Raw genomic sequence first — 15,480 nt, forward strand, 5'->3', positions numbered from 1 at the left:
CTACTCTCTCGCTTTGTCGTCGTCGTCCCCCGGATGAGACTGCTTACGTGATGTGGATGTTGTCCCTGTCAACGCTGCTGACTGCCACAGCTGTACCTGCCTGCTCCCCCCTCCAGCAGCTCTGGCAATAAGCCACTCAGAGCCGATACACAGAGTCGCCAATCAAAGTATGTTACACTTTTATGACATGGTGCTCCCGGGAGCCCGTCAATCAACCCAGTGCTGCGTGGATAGAGCGGAGTGAAGTTAGGAGAAATCCAAACCGTGGCTCTGCTCATTCCCTTCACAAGGTTTGACAGCTGGATACAAAGGAGAGGGTCAGAAGGGAGCATCTAAGTAGCTGAGTAGTGGAGCGGCAGAGCACCAGACAGCGTTATTATCCTAATTATATGCCACTCTCGGGTCACAGGAAAGTAATCAGACGAAAGCAAGAGAGAGACAGCCAATAAATGTTAAATTCACCTCCATATTCCACACAATACATACTGAGCAAAAATATAAGACGCAACATGTAAAGTGCTGGTCCCATGTTTCATGAGCTGAAATAAATGATCCTAAAAGAAGCGTATTGCTCCGGTGTTGTGCACAAATTTCTTTACATCCATTAATGAGCATTTCTCCTTTGCCAAGACAATCCATCCAATTGACAGATGTGGCATATCAAGAAGCTGATTAAAACAGCATGACCATTACACAGGTGCACCTTGTGCTGGGGACAGTAAAAGGCCGCTCAAATGTGCAGTTGTGTCACACATCACAATGCCACAGATGTCTTAAGTTGAGAGGGTGCGTGGAATTTGCATGCTGACTGCAGGAATATCCACCAGAGCTGTTGCCAGAGAATTGAATGTAAAGTTATCCACCATAAGCCACCTCAAATGTAATTTCAGAGAATTTGGCAGTACGTCCAGCCAGCCTTACAACCGCAGACCACGTCTAACCACGCCAGCCCAGGACCTCCAGTGAAATCGCCTAAAACCAGCCACCGGAGAGCTGATAAAACTGTGGGTTTGCACAACCAAAGAATTTCTGCACAACCTAATCAGACATCAGGTTAGCTGATGTGAACGTTGTGTACCGAGTGCCCCATGGTGGAGGTGAGGTTATGGTATGAGAGGTATAAGCTACGGACAACGAAAACAATTGCAATTGCCATTGATAAAATGCAATGTGACGAGATCCTGTGGCCCATTGTTGTGTCATTCATCCGCCGTCATAATCTCATTGTTTCAGCATGATAACGCACGGCCCCATGTCACAAGGATCTGTACACAATTTCCGGAAGCTGAAAATGTCCCAGTTCTTCCATGGCCTGCATACTCACCCATTGAGCATGTTTGGGATGCTCTGGATCGAACACGTACGACAGTGTACTCCAGTTCAGGATAATAACCAGCAACTTCGCACAGCCATTGAAGAGGAGTGGGACAACATTCCACAGGCCACAATCAACAGCCTGATCAACTTTTCTGATCCACGCCCCTACCTTTTTAAAGGCATCCGATTTCCTTATATGAACTGTAATTTTTTTTTACATTGTTGCATTTATATTTTTGTTCAGTGTAAGATTCTCTCTCTGCTGTGGTGAAGGTGAGGCAAGCCATTTGGAAGTGCATACAGGGGAGAACCACATCACCAGTGCTTGCGTTTAAAGCTCGAGCACCGTGAGAAAATGCACAGATAAAATAAATGGAGAGAGAGAAAGAAGCCGAGATGGAAGGGACTTGCTTTCCCGACGTCATCTCCGACTCTGTGGGGGCGCTCGGTACAGCCTCCATCTCCAGGGATAGTCAGGTTAAACGCCCGAGATAAGGTGAGCGAGCAGTGCTGTAGAAGGAGGGAGGGAGGGTGAGGCAGGATGAATGCAAAAAAAAAAAAACTTAGACAGGTACAATTTCCAGCAGCATCTCCCCTCTTCTACACTCCTCCCTCCTCAACAACACTGCTCACTCACCTTATCAGGCGTTTAACCCGATTAGCCCTGGAGATGGAGCACCGATGCGCCCCCACAGACTAGGAGACGACGGCAGGCAAATCATTCACCTCATCACTGAATAGTAATCAGAGTTGATGAAGCCATGAGGCCTTGAGAGGAGAATGATCGGTTGGGGAGGGAGAGAGACGGAGAGAGAGGCCATGGTGAGGGTGGAGATGAGTTGAGGCAGAGTGAGGGAAGGAGAATAGGGCTTGTGCTCGAGGCACCCTGCCAGCTTGATATAAATAGCCCCGGAATAAGCAGATAAATAAGATAATCACCTTTAAGAGTACAATCACCACCACCAATATGCAGACAGAAGACTAGGCCAAATCGGTAAAGGCGAAAACAGAGAATTTCAGTACCATACAAAACAGAGCGCGATAACATTTAAATGGTGTCGTATGAAATAGGATGGGGTGGTGAATATCCCATTATAATATCCCAAAAGATAGGTAGACTAGGTTACTGTGATGAGCAGTGCGCCTCGACCTTATCAGAAGTGTTATCGCACCACATATAGCAGAAGCCAAGTAAGAGACCACAACAGTCCCTCTCCTCCACAGGCTGTGCCTGGCTGTTCAGTATTCAGCTGGTCGGCTGTGTTCAGTGGGGCGATAACAGGGGACTTTAGCTAGAAATCAACAGCAGTTAGCCTCTCTCCAGGTGAGGACTGTGAAAAGGACAGAGGCTGCTTGAAGTCATGACTGATCGTTGTATAGGGTGAGAGATATTTCACTTGCTTTGGCAATGTAAACATGTTTCCCATGTCAATAAAGCCCATTGAATAGAATTGAGAGAAGGGACGTATGACATTTGAAATGTCTTTATTCTTTTGGAACTTCTGTGAGTGTAATGTTTACTGTTCATTTTTGTTTGTTTACTATCTACTTCACTTGCTTTGGCAACGTCAACATATGTTTCCCATGCCAATGAAAGCCCCCAGAGAGGGGCGAGAGGGTGAGATTGATCCCCCATTGTCACCTCACTGGAACAAACAGTGCAAATCAACAAGCCTACTGCCTGGAACAGTGTGCCCAGAGACATCCTGAAATGGAAAGAGGCTGTTTAAATCAAAAAGATCCAGATGTAGCATGAGAGAAAAACAGTAAGACCACAACCAGCTGTTCAAACAAACATGACACATGTCAACATCACAAAAACGTTGAGAAACCGCTTTCGTTTGAGTGGAGAGAACAGAGTTATTTTCCTCAACTCTCCAGTCACAATTTCTCTATGCAAAGCAAACATTGAAAAGGTCTCTGTCCTTGTGATTCTCAGTCACTCTGCTCAGAGGGAACAAAAAGCCACTTAGGAAACTTCAAAACTTGGCAACAACGATACAGACTCTTCTCTCTCCCCCTTGGTTAGTTCTGCATGGCTGATGCAGGCTACCGTGCGGGAAACACAGGACTGTGCACACCTCAGCACACCATTATTATTCTGGGTTCAATAATCCCCTATTTAAGCATTTTGTTATTTTCCTCTCTAGAGAGAACGAGAGAGCGGGTGAACGAACGTCCAGTTCATCATTTATAAATATTGCTTTTCACTGCGTCAGCTCCCGGCTTTGATATTGATCCCTGGGGCGGAGCGGCTCACTGCACCACAGTACCGGGGGAGGTTTCCAGAGGGAAGAGGGGAAGAGATGGACTGAATGGGAGGAAAGGGGAAAGAAGAGGAAATTCATTGGATTTTCTTTGCTTATAGTTGGAGTGAGTGAAGGAAAGCACATTAGACTGTACTTTAAAAGGATCCCGTTTATATTTCTGCAGCCAGGATGTGGAGGCAAGGCTTTTAGTGCAGTCTAGGATCATTTAGCCTAAACATAAACCCTTGCAAGGCGGGAAGAGGCAGCCACGCAGTCATAAAAAAAAAAGGCCACATCTCCGACTCCAACTGTTCTCCCGAATTAGCCTAAAAAAAAAAAGATCACCACGTCTATTTGAGAGCGTGCATTTCAAGAAATACAGGAACACACACATGGCGTAAAAGGTGGCAAGCGGCAGCTTCAGGAAAATCCAACCATTGTTTTGACCGGAGGCTAGTTTCCTCAACATGCATTGTGTGTGGCGAGGAGCAGAGGGGCTGACGGAGTTATCAGTCTCCGACAATCAGGAATTCGCGGCTCGCCTCCAACAGCCAACACCATACAATTACAGCTCCATTGTGTGGAGCCAGACCAGGCTACAAAAGCTTTCCTCTTCTGCAGATGGTGTACAGACTGGGCTGGGCCTGGAGTTGCAAGGCCTATGTTCAGGTGATGAGGTTTCCCCATTCATTGCATTGGGGTGTTTCTTCAACCCTGAAAATAAATCTTTGAGGGGAGATGACAAGTGGCAGGACTAAAACGCAATAAGCAACAGGTAGGTTGGAAACAAAAAAATGAAGGGAACTGAAAAAGGGGTGTAAAATAAATGAGAAGCAGCAAACCAGGCTCATGATGAAAGCCAGTAAATCCTCTACACATTAAAGTCTCCTTGTGAAATTCCAGACTTTAGCACAGGGCAAGATCAGCTGTTGACGGGCTTCATTTCCACGGAATCACATGGACAACACATAAAACAAAGCAAAGCAAGAGTGTCACTGACAAGATGGCACTTGTCATCTCCATCACTTGCCCTAGCTTGAGTACCTATTGTCACCTCAGTCGGCCTCTGAGCTGACAAGTCAGTTTTGACACGTAAGACGTGAGTCTTGGGCGTACAGTACTGCTGAGCCAAGCTCAACGAGACGCGGGCATCTCAGCACACCATTTACAGTGAGGCAGTGCTACTTTAATGCACCTCAGATTCAATTACCTCACACAAACCATGTTAGCCGACACTCCAGATGAAGCATCGCCGCTCCTCCCACTGTGGAGACAACAGACAAACAATACACCACAAGGTGACACTGTTAGGCCACTTCTACCTGTCTACCACAAGCTGTGTGTCTTTCCCAGTCCTCTGAAACGGTCTCAACCGTCCAAAACAGTGAAGAGGTGTCTTAGAGAGATGGAACTGTGGCAGAGTTTACCCATGACATAATACTGCCTGGTCAAGATTTAAGTCTGATCTGAAAGGCCTGGCAACCTGGCACACAGTCTAATCCTGCCAGAGTGGAGGGTGGAGCGAGGCAGGTGGGTGCTGCCAAGTACAGACTGAGAGGCAGTCACTCCTCCATATGGAGCCTGGAGCAGCATGGGTTCATTAGCTGTAGTTTACTACTCAGGCCAAGCCGGCAACACAGCAAGCAACCGACCCACTCCCCCGCAACAACCACAGAGGAGATACTCACACACACCAACTTTAGATTAGAAATATAGTCCCAAAACGACATGTTTCCAGAGTTCAGCCCTACCCATATGGTGGCTCTAGTCTTGTTACAGACAAGGCAAAATCTTCTCCCAGCACCTGTGAGTCTACTGATATGTGTGTATAATATGTTTGACTAAGATGCAGAGTAGACACCACATAACATGATTCAGACAGTCATAACTCAGACAGGAATAAACCCATTAAAATAATCACCTCAGCAAGGTGTCTGACCTTCCGGCTTCATATGAAATTAATTTTACCTGCCATGTTAACGCTACCAAATGGAAATACCTTTTCCGAAGCCTAGCTATCTATCAGAACTTTTCATTGAATAAATGAATTTCAGACACTTGAGTGGGTATAATTCACCTATAGGGTAAGATCTAGGGCAGGGCTCTCCAACCCTGTTCCTGGAGAGCTACAGTCCTGTAGGTTCACTCCAACCCTGTTCCTGGAGAGCTACAGTCCTGTAGGTTCACTCCAACCCTGTTCCTGGAGAGCTACCATCCTGTAGGTTCACTCCAACCCTGTTCCTGGAGAGCTACCGTCCTGTAGGTTCACTCCAACCCTGTTCCTGGAGAGCTACTGTCCTGTAGGTTCACTCCAACCCTGTTCCTGGAGAGCTACTGTCCTGTAGGTTCACTCCAACCCTGTTCCTGGGGAGCTACAGTCCTGTAGGTTCACTCCAACCCTGTTCCTGGAGAGCTACTGTCCTGTAGGTTCACTCCAACCCTGTTCCTGGGGAGCTACAGTCCTGTAGGTTCACTCCAACCCTGTTCCTGGGGAGCTACAGTCCTGTAGGTTCACTCCAACCCTGTTCCTGGGGAGCTACAGTCCTGTAGGTTCACTCCAACCCTGTTCCTGGGGAGCTACCATCCTGTAGGTTCACTCCAACCCTGTTCCTGGAGAGCTACCATCCTGTAGGTTCACTCCAACCCTGTTCCTGGAGAGCTACAGTCCTGTAGGATCACTCCAACCCTGTTCCTGGAGAGCTACCATCCTGTAGGTTCACTCCAACCCTGTTCCTGGAGAGCTACTGTCCTGTAGGTTCACTCCAACCCTGTTCCTGGAGAGCTACAGTCCTGTAGGTTCACTCCAACCCTGTTCCTGGAGAGCTACCATCCTGTAGGTTCACTCCAACCCTGTTCCTGGAGAGCTACTGTCCTGTAGGTTCACTCCAACCCTGTTCCTGGGGAGCTACAGTCCTGTAGGTTCACTCCAACCCTGTTCCTGGAGAGCTACCATCCTGTAGGTTCACTCCAACCCTGTTCCTGGAGAGCTACTGTCCTGTAGGTTCACTCCAACCCTGTTCCTGGGGAGCTACAGTCCTGTAGGTTCACTCCAACCCTGTTCCTGGAGAGCTACCATCCTGTAGGTTCACTCCAACCCTGTTCCTGGAGAGCTACAGTCCTGTAGGTTCACTCCAACCCTGTTCCTGGGGAGCTACAGTCCTGTAGATGAACTCCAACCCTGTTCCTGGAGAGCTACAGTCCTGTAGGTTCACTCCAACCCTGTTCCTGGAGAGCTACCATCCTGTAGGTTCACTTCAACCCTGTTCCTGGAGAGCTACAGTCCTGTAGGTTTCAACTCCAACCCTGTTCCTGGAGAGCTACAGTCCTATAGGTTCACTCCAACCCTGTTCCTGGAGAGCTACCGTCCTGTAGGATCACTCCAACCCTGTTCCTGGAGAGCTACAGCCCTATAGGTTCACTCCAACCCTGTTCCTGGAGAGCTACCGTCCTGTAGGATCACTCCAACCCTGTTCCTGGAGAGCTACAGTCCTATAGGTTCACTCCAACCCTGTTCCTGGAGAGCTACCGTCCTGTAGGTTTTCACTCCAACCTTAATCTAGAGCACCTGATTCTAGCTCTCCGGGAACAGGGTTGGAGAAGCCTGCCCTAGGGAGTACATAGAGTCCTTACAAAGCAGCATGTATTTTATTCATCATAACAGAACTCGTTCACTGAATGTGTCTAAATGCTTTTGGACACTTGTGTGAGTGCAATTCCCCTATGTAGTAGTACCTAGGGAGTCCTTAGATCACGGTGCAGCTGCAGTAGCCGGAGGCTGTGTGATGCTGGCTATCATCCTCCTGTGTGATCAGACCTGTGTGATCAGACTCTAGAGAGAGAGGGATTGTGGGTGACTAGTACCCGGCTGTGGGAACAGGTGTGTCTGCGCGGGGGGGGGGGGGGGTGGCATCGCTCATGACGGCAGTGTTGCAGTATGTCAGGACTACACCTTCACACATTGTACAGAGACAGAGTTTAATAGGAAGGACACCTTTGTAACAACTAACAGGAGGAGGCCTGGGGCTAAATCTGACACCAGGATATTGAGAAGGCTCTGTGTTTCTTTCTATAGCACTGAGGTAAAAAAATATTTAAAAAAACGCGCAATACTTGAATCATGACCAATTTCATCAAATTGTCAATTTAAACTGTCATTATAATGTCGGAAAACTAGGCATAAGCTTTCAATGGTAAAACACAAGGAGCATGGTTCGAACCTCAGACCTATTTCCCGTTTGAGTTGATGTATTACGTTTATTTAGACAGGGACAACGTGCAACATATATTCTCAGAGCACTGAGACGTTGCACCACATTTAGCTAAGCGTTAATTTACAGCTGTATTCCGACTAAATGATGGCAATGATGTTCCACTGCCAATTTCATGCTATGGGAAAATGCATTCACTGCCAACATTTAGCCTTCAGCGACTTTCATTGCCACTGAGTTTTACTCTGCTACGTCAATTAAGGAGCCCAGGCAGAAAGCAGGCATTTGTCATGGACATCTGAACAGTCTTGTGTTTGTTTCTGATGGAGGAAACCACCTGTAAAGACATGATCCAATCCCAAGTATTAATTGTGATGTGGTTGTAAAGACGGACATTAAATCTGCAGTTTGTCTTGATGTAGGCCGCAGGCCTGGCCACCGACCAGACAGCCAAACATAGGGCTAGGGTGGGGTGAGCTTAGCCTGGCTTCGGAGCTGAAGGGAAGTGAAACAGCGAGATATCTAGCAAATTCAGTTAGGACACCAGACTAGGGGTGCGCTGCAATGAGACATGGGAATTCCCAGATTGGCCTAGGGACTTTAAAATGGAGAAAAGTGAGAGTGCATTAAAAACTCCACAAATCCTTGGCCGCAAAATCATTATCCACTTGTGTCACTGGGCCTGATGTGAAGAGGCGTTTTATAGAGCTTTTGTCCAGCGTTTTCCCCCTTTCTAGGAGTGGTTTGCAGACAGTGGATCTGGGGAATAAGCATAGATTCCAACCCTTCCTTTTACAAAGTAGTGACTTGTAAGCAGATTATTCAATGATCTAATTACCATCGTCATTCTATATCAAGCAAGGTCTGGGTCCTTCATTAAAATCTCTGCCTTTTTCCTTGATCATTAATCTCCTCCCAACTAATTCATGGCGAGCAAAGCATGTATGTTTCAGGGTCATTTTTCCCTCATTGATCCTGCGGAAGGCCCCCCCCCCCTCACACCGCTGACACACTGGGAGAAAGGACAACGGCGACTGGCCAGGCAGAGGAGTTCTGGGGAATAATTAGGTAAGATTATGTATCAAACTATGCTATGTGTGACTTGAGACTGGAGTCCCCTTTTAAGACGAGCCTAAATGTCAACAAGTACCAGCTTCAAAAAACGCGAATACCGGTCGGCAAATCTTACTACAATCTAGCTAAATGGACTCCCTAACTCTTTTGCTAACATTAACCTTATTCTCCTAACCTGCAACTAAAAAGTGGTAGCCGTATCGAAGTGGTGTGTTTTCAGGGAATCTCTCCGGCGAACAGTAACTGCTCCTATGACATTGTACAGAGAGACCCAATAGGAGCCATTGAAGGATGATTCTCTCCACTCCATCTGACCAGGCAGTGTCCATTTCCTCTGACTAGACTGCCCTCTAGTGGGGAAAGACGGTACAATGCCTTTCCCTCCACTACAGCATGAGAATCACAGGTACTACTACTTCCTCTATTCTCAACAGAAATGTGTCCGATTTAGGCCCACTGACTGCATGACGTCCTCAGCAACAACAAACCAAAATGCCTAGGCCGAGTAACCCACAGGCCTACAAGTGGCTATCCTCTTCTATTTTCAACAGACAGGAATGTCACATTTGGGCTAAGTCCACTGACTGCCTGCATGACACTCTGAACAACAACAACAACAACGTTCTGGGTGGACCGGGTGGTCCCTCCAAGAGTGAACAATGCCTGTGAAGCCACAGCTTCCTGCCACCCCAGGAACAGAACAGTGCAGGGTGGTTTCCTGGTTTCCTGTTTTCGTCCGGAGCTTCCGAAGCATGAATGACTGGGTCGAAGCGTGTGACTGTGACCGCCTTTTTTCTCTGACGAGGGAACGCACACACAGCGCCACCTACAGAACAACAGCATCATCCTACTACCCAGCTCTTACAGTAACAGCAAAGAACACGCCACAGCAAACAGGGTGTGTTTGAGTCATTCCACCCCTGTTCCCCACAACAGAGAAGCAACATCTAAAAGCAGAAACAAAATGGCCAGCAGGTTTTACTCCAGTGCCATTTAAACACATTACCCTCACGTGGTATTGTAGTCAGGATCCCAGTATAACCTAAGTTGTGGGCCTACAGGAAACTGTAAGGCATTTATATTCTGTTGGGCCAATAGATCATCAAGAGAAGAGACGGTTCTCTCAACATTTTATGGTATTTCTTACTCTACATTTCTTCCCACTGCATGGATCCACTCACGATAAACTTTTCCAACGTTAAACAAAAAAAGTGCAGCGGATTAAATACCCTCCGAGCAGCCCTTTCATTACGCCCAAATGTAAGCTGACAGCGTGACGCGGCCATTCCAAGTTGTTTAACGCCTCGCCACGAACAGAGAGTGCATCTGCAGCTAGTTTTACTATCCGACCCTGTTAGCAATTGCTGAAAGCCGTAGAGTGCAACTGAAATGGCCCTACGGGCCCTGGTCAAACGTGTTGCACGACATAGAGAATAGGGTGCAATTTCAGGTGCAGCATTTGTATATCAGCAGCCATTTCTACTGTCCTCTGCTGTCCTGTGTCATCAATTGTGGGCTGGCCATTTTCTTCCCCTGGCTGCTGGGCTGGCGAAAGGAAAGGGCCTTTAAATTATTTACATGGGATGTGTGTGGGTTGTGGGCGCTGGGGGACTGATTAAGGAGTGACACAAAGAATGACCGGTTGAATCCCAGACCTCTTTTCTTCTGCTGCTCTGCTGTTGTGGAAAGTGCCTCGCTTTCACCTCAGGATATGACAAAGCCAAGGTCTACTTGTCTTCCCCCTGTGCTCAGTCTGTACTTGTGAAGAAATACTCACCTCTTCCAGGAACTGATCCCACATTTCCCAGACACCACTGCTTCACACATATTTTCTAAATAAACGACACAGCCTGAAATTCCAACTATGACCTGCCTCTTCAGGTGAATGAAGCTCATCCTTTAAAAAGAAAACAAGAATCAGATCTTTTTTTTCTTTTTTCAGAGGAATGAAGTCCAGTACCTCCCTGTACCTTGAGGAGAAGATGAAAGCGACCGCGCCTGTTGTGACGGGCACAGCAGTTCCCGTGTATATTACCTAATTACTATATCAAACATGGGGAGGTAACCAAGCGGGTGCTCTTCCCCCTCTCTTACCGTCTACAGACTGTAATTAAGTTGCTTCCTTCAGGAGAGAGAGGGAGGCACCAACAGCCCTGCTGCCGGGACTCTGCAGCAAAAGGGTTCTCTTAATAAAAACACAGACAGGCAGTGTGAGAACCAGAGGGAGCAGGCGGTGCCAACAAACACACACAGTGTGAGAACCAGAGGGAGCAGGCGGTGCCAACAAACACACACAGTGTGAGAACCAGAGGGAGCAGGCGGTGCCAACAAACACACACAGTGTGAGAACCAGAGGGAGCAGGCGGTGCCAACAAACACACACAGTGTGAGAACCAGAGGGAGCAGGCGGTGCCAACAAACACACACAGTGTGAGAACCAGAGGGAGCAGGCGGTGCCACCAAACACACAACTGTATTTCGATCATTGAAATAAGCAAGTGATGACTGATAGCTGGCGTGACATCCATTCATTGTAGCCTACACTGTTCTAGTATTGATGGTGAAAAGCCTTAAACGCTAACCTCACCGGCCACGGGGGTGTTTGAAATACAACACAAAAAAACTGTTGCGTTGGAGTAGAAACACACCATTTTGTATGACTCGGGCACAAAAATAATTCTACAAATAATAGGCAAAAAACAATGACCATAAGCATGTCAGTTAAAATAACAACCCAAAGTTCATCTCCCAGGACAAACTAGCCAGCAACAGCTAGCTTAGTTAAATGTCCATGAACGTTTCATGTGTTTCAACCTGCCACCAAATGAATATAGTTGGTTTTGATATTTTAACCTGCGTGTCATGATCGGCTCTGGACAGACAAAATCAACTACATGTAGCCAGTGTAGTCAGCATGTTATTCAAAACAACCCAACTTGCATACTTCTATTGCAACTGTTCTTTAAAGAAAGAAAAGTGTGCACCTCTAACTCCGCTCACCTGCTTCGACACGGTTTCTCACCGGTGAGCCCAGACGTATCAACCTTAGCTTGAGGTAACATCCAGCAGCCTGAGGAAACGGCATTGGAAGAATGAAGACTGTGCTCCCCTGGGATTCCAATCCAAACCCACCCATTATTAACACCCCCAGGTATGGTGTCACATTAGAAAACCGTCAGAAAGCCTCAGGATTGTAGTTTTAGAAGGCAATATAGCCTAAAGAGGTGACTGACTGGCTGGGGTTAGCAGTCAGGACCATCCCTTTAAATATTTAGCAGAGAGAACACCCCGTATGAGGCTCTATGCTATCCAATCGCTTTACCTTTAATTCACAAAAGCGTGCCAGCAATGAATAATTCAGGGTCAAGGCTGGCTGCACTTTCGTCTGTAAGGAGGTAGAGCTCCATACAGAACACACACACACACACATCGGACAGACACAAGCATACTAAAAGGTGAACCCATTCTGCATGAATTCACATATTTGCTCTTTCGTTAATCTTAAGTGGCTGTGGGGAGGCCGATATGAGAATCCACTTTCAAACTGGGGAATACACATCAGGAAACAAAGATGGTGAACGCCTACTTCAAATTAATTCAAGTTTTTACCAAAACAATTGTGCATGCATGTGCACAGGAAAGGCATTGCTTCTATGCGCCTTTGCCCCAACAGTGGGACAGACACACACACACTACTCCTCATTAGTGATCATCTCATCCCCTCGAGGTTCCCTCCCTATTTGCCCACAGATGAGCCTGAGCAACACCGACAGCGACGCTTCAAAGTTAATAAACCTCCTGTTTCGTCATTGGTAGTTGTAAAAATAAAATAAAAACTCCCCTGACGCAGAAGTGTGAATATGAGGCGTCCTGTCTCTATCACTGAGAACAATGAGAAAGGCTGGGAGGGTGGATCTCTCACTCCACTCCCCTGTTCATTCCCTCTCCCTCCCTCCTGCCTCTCTCCCTCCTGCACTCACTCTCCCTCCTGCACTCACTCTCCCTCCCTCCTGCACTCACTCTCTCTCTCTCCCTCCTGCACACTCTCTCTCCCTCCCTCCTGCACTCACTCTCTCCCTCCCTCCCTCCTGCACTCACTCTCTCCCTCCCTCCCTCCTGCACTCACTCTCTCCCTCCCTCCCTCCTGCACTCACTCTCTCCCTCCCTCCCTCCTGCACTCACTCCCTACCTCCTGCACTCACTCTCTCCCTCCCTCCCTCCTGCACTCACTCTCTCCCTCCCTCCCTCCTGCACTCACTCTCTCCCTCCCTCCCTCCTGCACTCACTCACTCTCTCCCTCCCTCCCTCCTGCACTCACTCTCTCTCTCCTGCACTCACTCTCTCCCTCCCTCCTGCACTCACTCTCTCCTGCACTCACTCTCCCTCCCGCACTCACTCCCCCTCCCTCCCTCCCTCCCTCCTGCACTCACTCCCTCCCTCCTGCACTCACTCTCTCTCCCTCCCTCCTGCACTCACTCTCTCCTTCCCTCCTGCACTCACTCTCTCCCTCCTTCCCTCCTGCACTTACTCTCTCCCTCCCTCCTGCACTCACTCCCTACCTCCTGCACTCACTCTCTCCCTCCCTCCCTCCTGCACTCACTCTCTCCCTCCCTCCCTCCTGCACTCACTCTCTCCCTCCCTCCCTCCCGCACTCACTCCCCCTCCCTCCCTCCCTCCCTCCTGCACTCACTCCCTCCCTCCTGCACTCACTCTCTCTCCCTCCCTCCTGCACTCACTCTCTCCTTCCCTCCTGCACTTACTCTCTCCCTCCTTCCCTCCTGCACTTACTCTCTCCCTCGCTCCTGCACTCACTCTCTCCCTCCCTCCTGCACACTCACTCACTCCCTCCCTCCCTCCCTCCCTCACGCACTCACTCTCTCCCTCCCTCACGCACTCACTCTCTCCCTCCCTCCCTCCTGCACTCCCTCCCTCCCTCCCTCCTGCACTCACTCTCCCTCCCTCCTGCACTCACTCACTCCCTCCCTCCCTCACTCCTGCCTGCACTCACTCTCCCTCCCTCCTGCACTCACTCTCTCTCTCTCCCTCCTGCACACTCTCTCTCTCTCCCTCCCTCCTGCACTCACTCTCTCCCTCCCTCCTGCACTCACTCTCTCTCTCTCCCTCCCTCCTGCACTCACTCACTCTCTCTCTCCCTCCCTCCTGCACTCACTCGCTCCCTCCTTCCCTCCTGCACTCACTCTCTCTCCCTCGCTCCTGCACTCACTCTCTCCCTCGCTCCTGCACTCACTCTCTCCCTCCCTCCTGCACTCACTCTCTCCCTCCCTCCTGCACTCACTCACTCCCTCCCTCCCTCAATCTCTCCCTCACGCACTCACTCTCTCCCTCCCTCCCTCCTGCACTCACTCTCCCTCCCTCCTGCACTCACTCACTCCCTCACTCCTGCCTGCACTCACTCTCCCTCCCTCCTGCACTCACTCTCCCTCCCTCCTGCACTCACTCTCTCTCTCCCTCCTGCACACTCTCTCACTCTCCCTCCCTCCTGCACTCACTCTCCCTCCCTCCTGCACTCACTCTCCCTCCCTCCCTCCCTCCTGCACTCTCTCTCTCTCTCTCCCTCCCTCCTGCACTCACTCACTCACTCCCTCCTGCACTCACTCCCTCCCCCTGCACACTCACTCCCTCCCTCCCCCTGCACTCTCACTCACTCCCTCCCTCACTCCCTCCCCCTGCACTCTCACTCACTCCCTCCCTCCCTCCCCCTGCACTCTCACCCTCCCTCCCTCCCCCTGCACTCACTCCCTCCCTCCCCCTGCACTCTCACTCCCTCGCTCCGCACACTCACTCACTCCCTCCCCCTGCACATTCACTCACTCCCTCCCCCTGCACTCTCCCTCCCTCCCTCCCCCTGCACTCTCTCACTCCCTCCCCCTGCACTCTCACTCCCTCCCTCCTGCACTCTCACTCCCTCCCTCCTGCACTCTCACTCACCCCTCCCTCCCTCCCCCTGCACTCTCACTCTCTCCCTCCCTCCCTCCCCCTGCACTCTCACCCTCCCTCCCTCCCCCTACACTCTCACCCTCCCTCCCTCCCCCTGCACTCTCTCACCCTCCCTCCCTCCTGCACTCACTCTCTACCTCCCTCCCTCCTGCACTCACTCTCTCCCTCCCTACTGCACTCCCTCCCTCCCTCCCTCCTGCACTCACTCTCCCTCCCTCCTGCACTCACTCACTCCCTCCCTCACTCCTGCCTGCACTCACTCTCCCTCCTGCACTCACTCTCCCTCCCTCCTGCACTCACTCTCTCTCCCTCCTGCACACTCTCTCTCCCTCCCTCCTGCACTCACTCTCTCCCTCCCTCCTGCACTCACTCTCTCTCCCTCCCTCCCTCCCTCCTGCACTCACTCTCTCTCCCTCCCTCCTGCACTCACTCGCTCCCTCCTTCCCTCCTGCACTCACTCTCTCCCTCCTTCCCTCCTGCACTTACTCTCCCTCGCTCCTGCACTCACTCTCTCCCTCGCTCCTGCACTCACTCTCTCCCTCGCTCCTGCACTCACTCTCTCCCTCCCTCCCTCCCCCTGCACTCTCACTCTCTCCCTCCCTCCCTCCCCATGCACTCTCACCCTCCCTCCCTCCCCCTACACTCTCACCCTCCCTCCCTCCCCCTACACTCTC

The 15,480-nt window shown here is 50.0% G+C and overlaps 1 protein-coding gene across 1 annotated transcript in view; it reads right to left on the reverse strand.

Annotated features, from left to right (window-relative positions):
* LOC135507585 (F-box/WD repeat-containing protein 7-like) overlaps positions 1-15,480 on the reverse strand; it is a 214,837-nt gene that overhangs the window by 146,773 nt on the left and 52,584 nt on the right. The window lies entirely within an intron of this gene.

The sequence above is a fragment of the Oncorhynchus masou genome, chromosome 21, assembly GCF_036934945.1.
Source record: "Oncorhynchus masou masou isolate Uvic2021 chromosome 21, UVic_Omas_1.1, whole genome shotgun sequence".
NCBI classification, from domain to species: domain Eukaryota; kingdom Metazoa; phylum Chordata; class Actinopteri; order Salmoniformes; family Salmonidae; genus Oncorhynchus; species Oncorhynchus masou.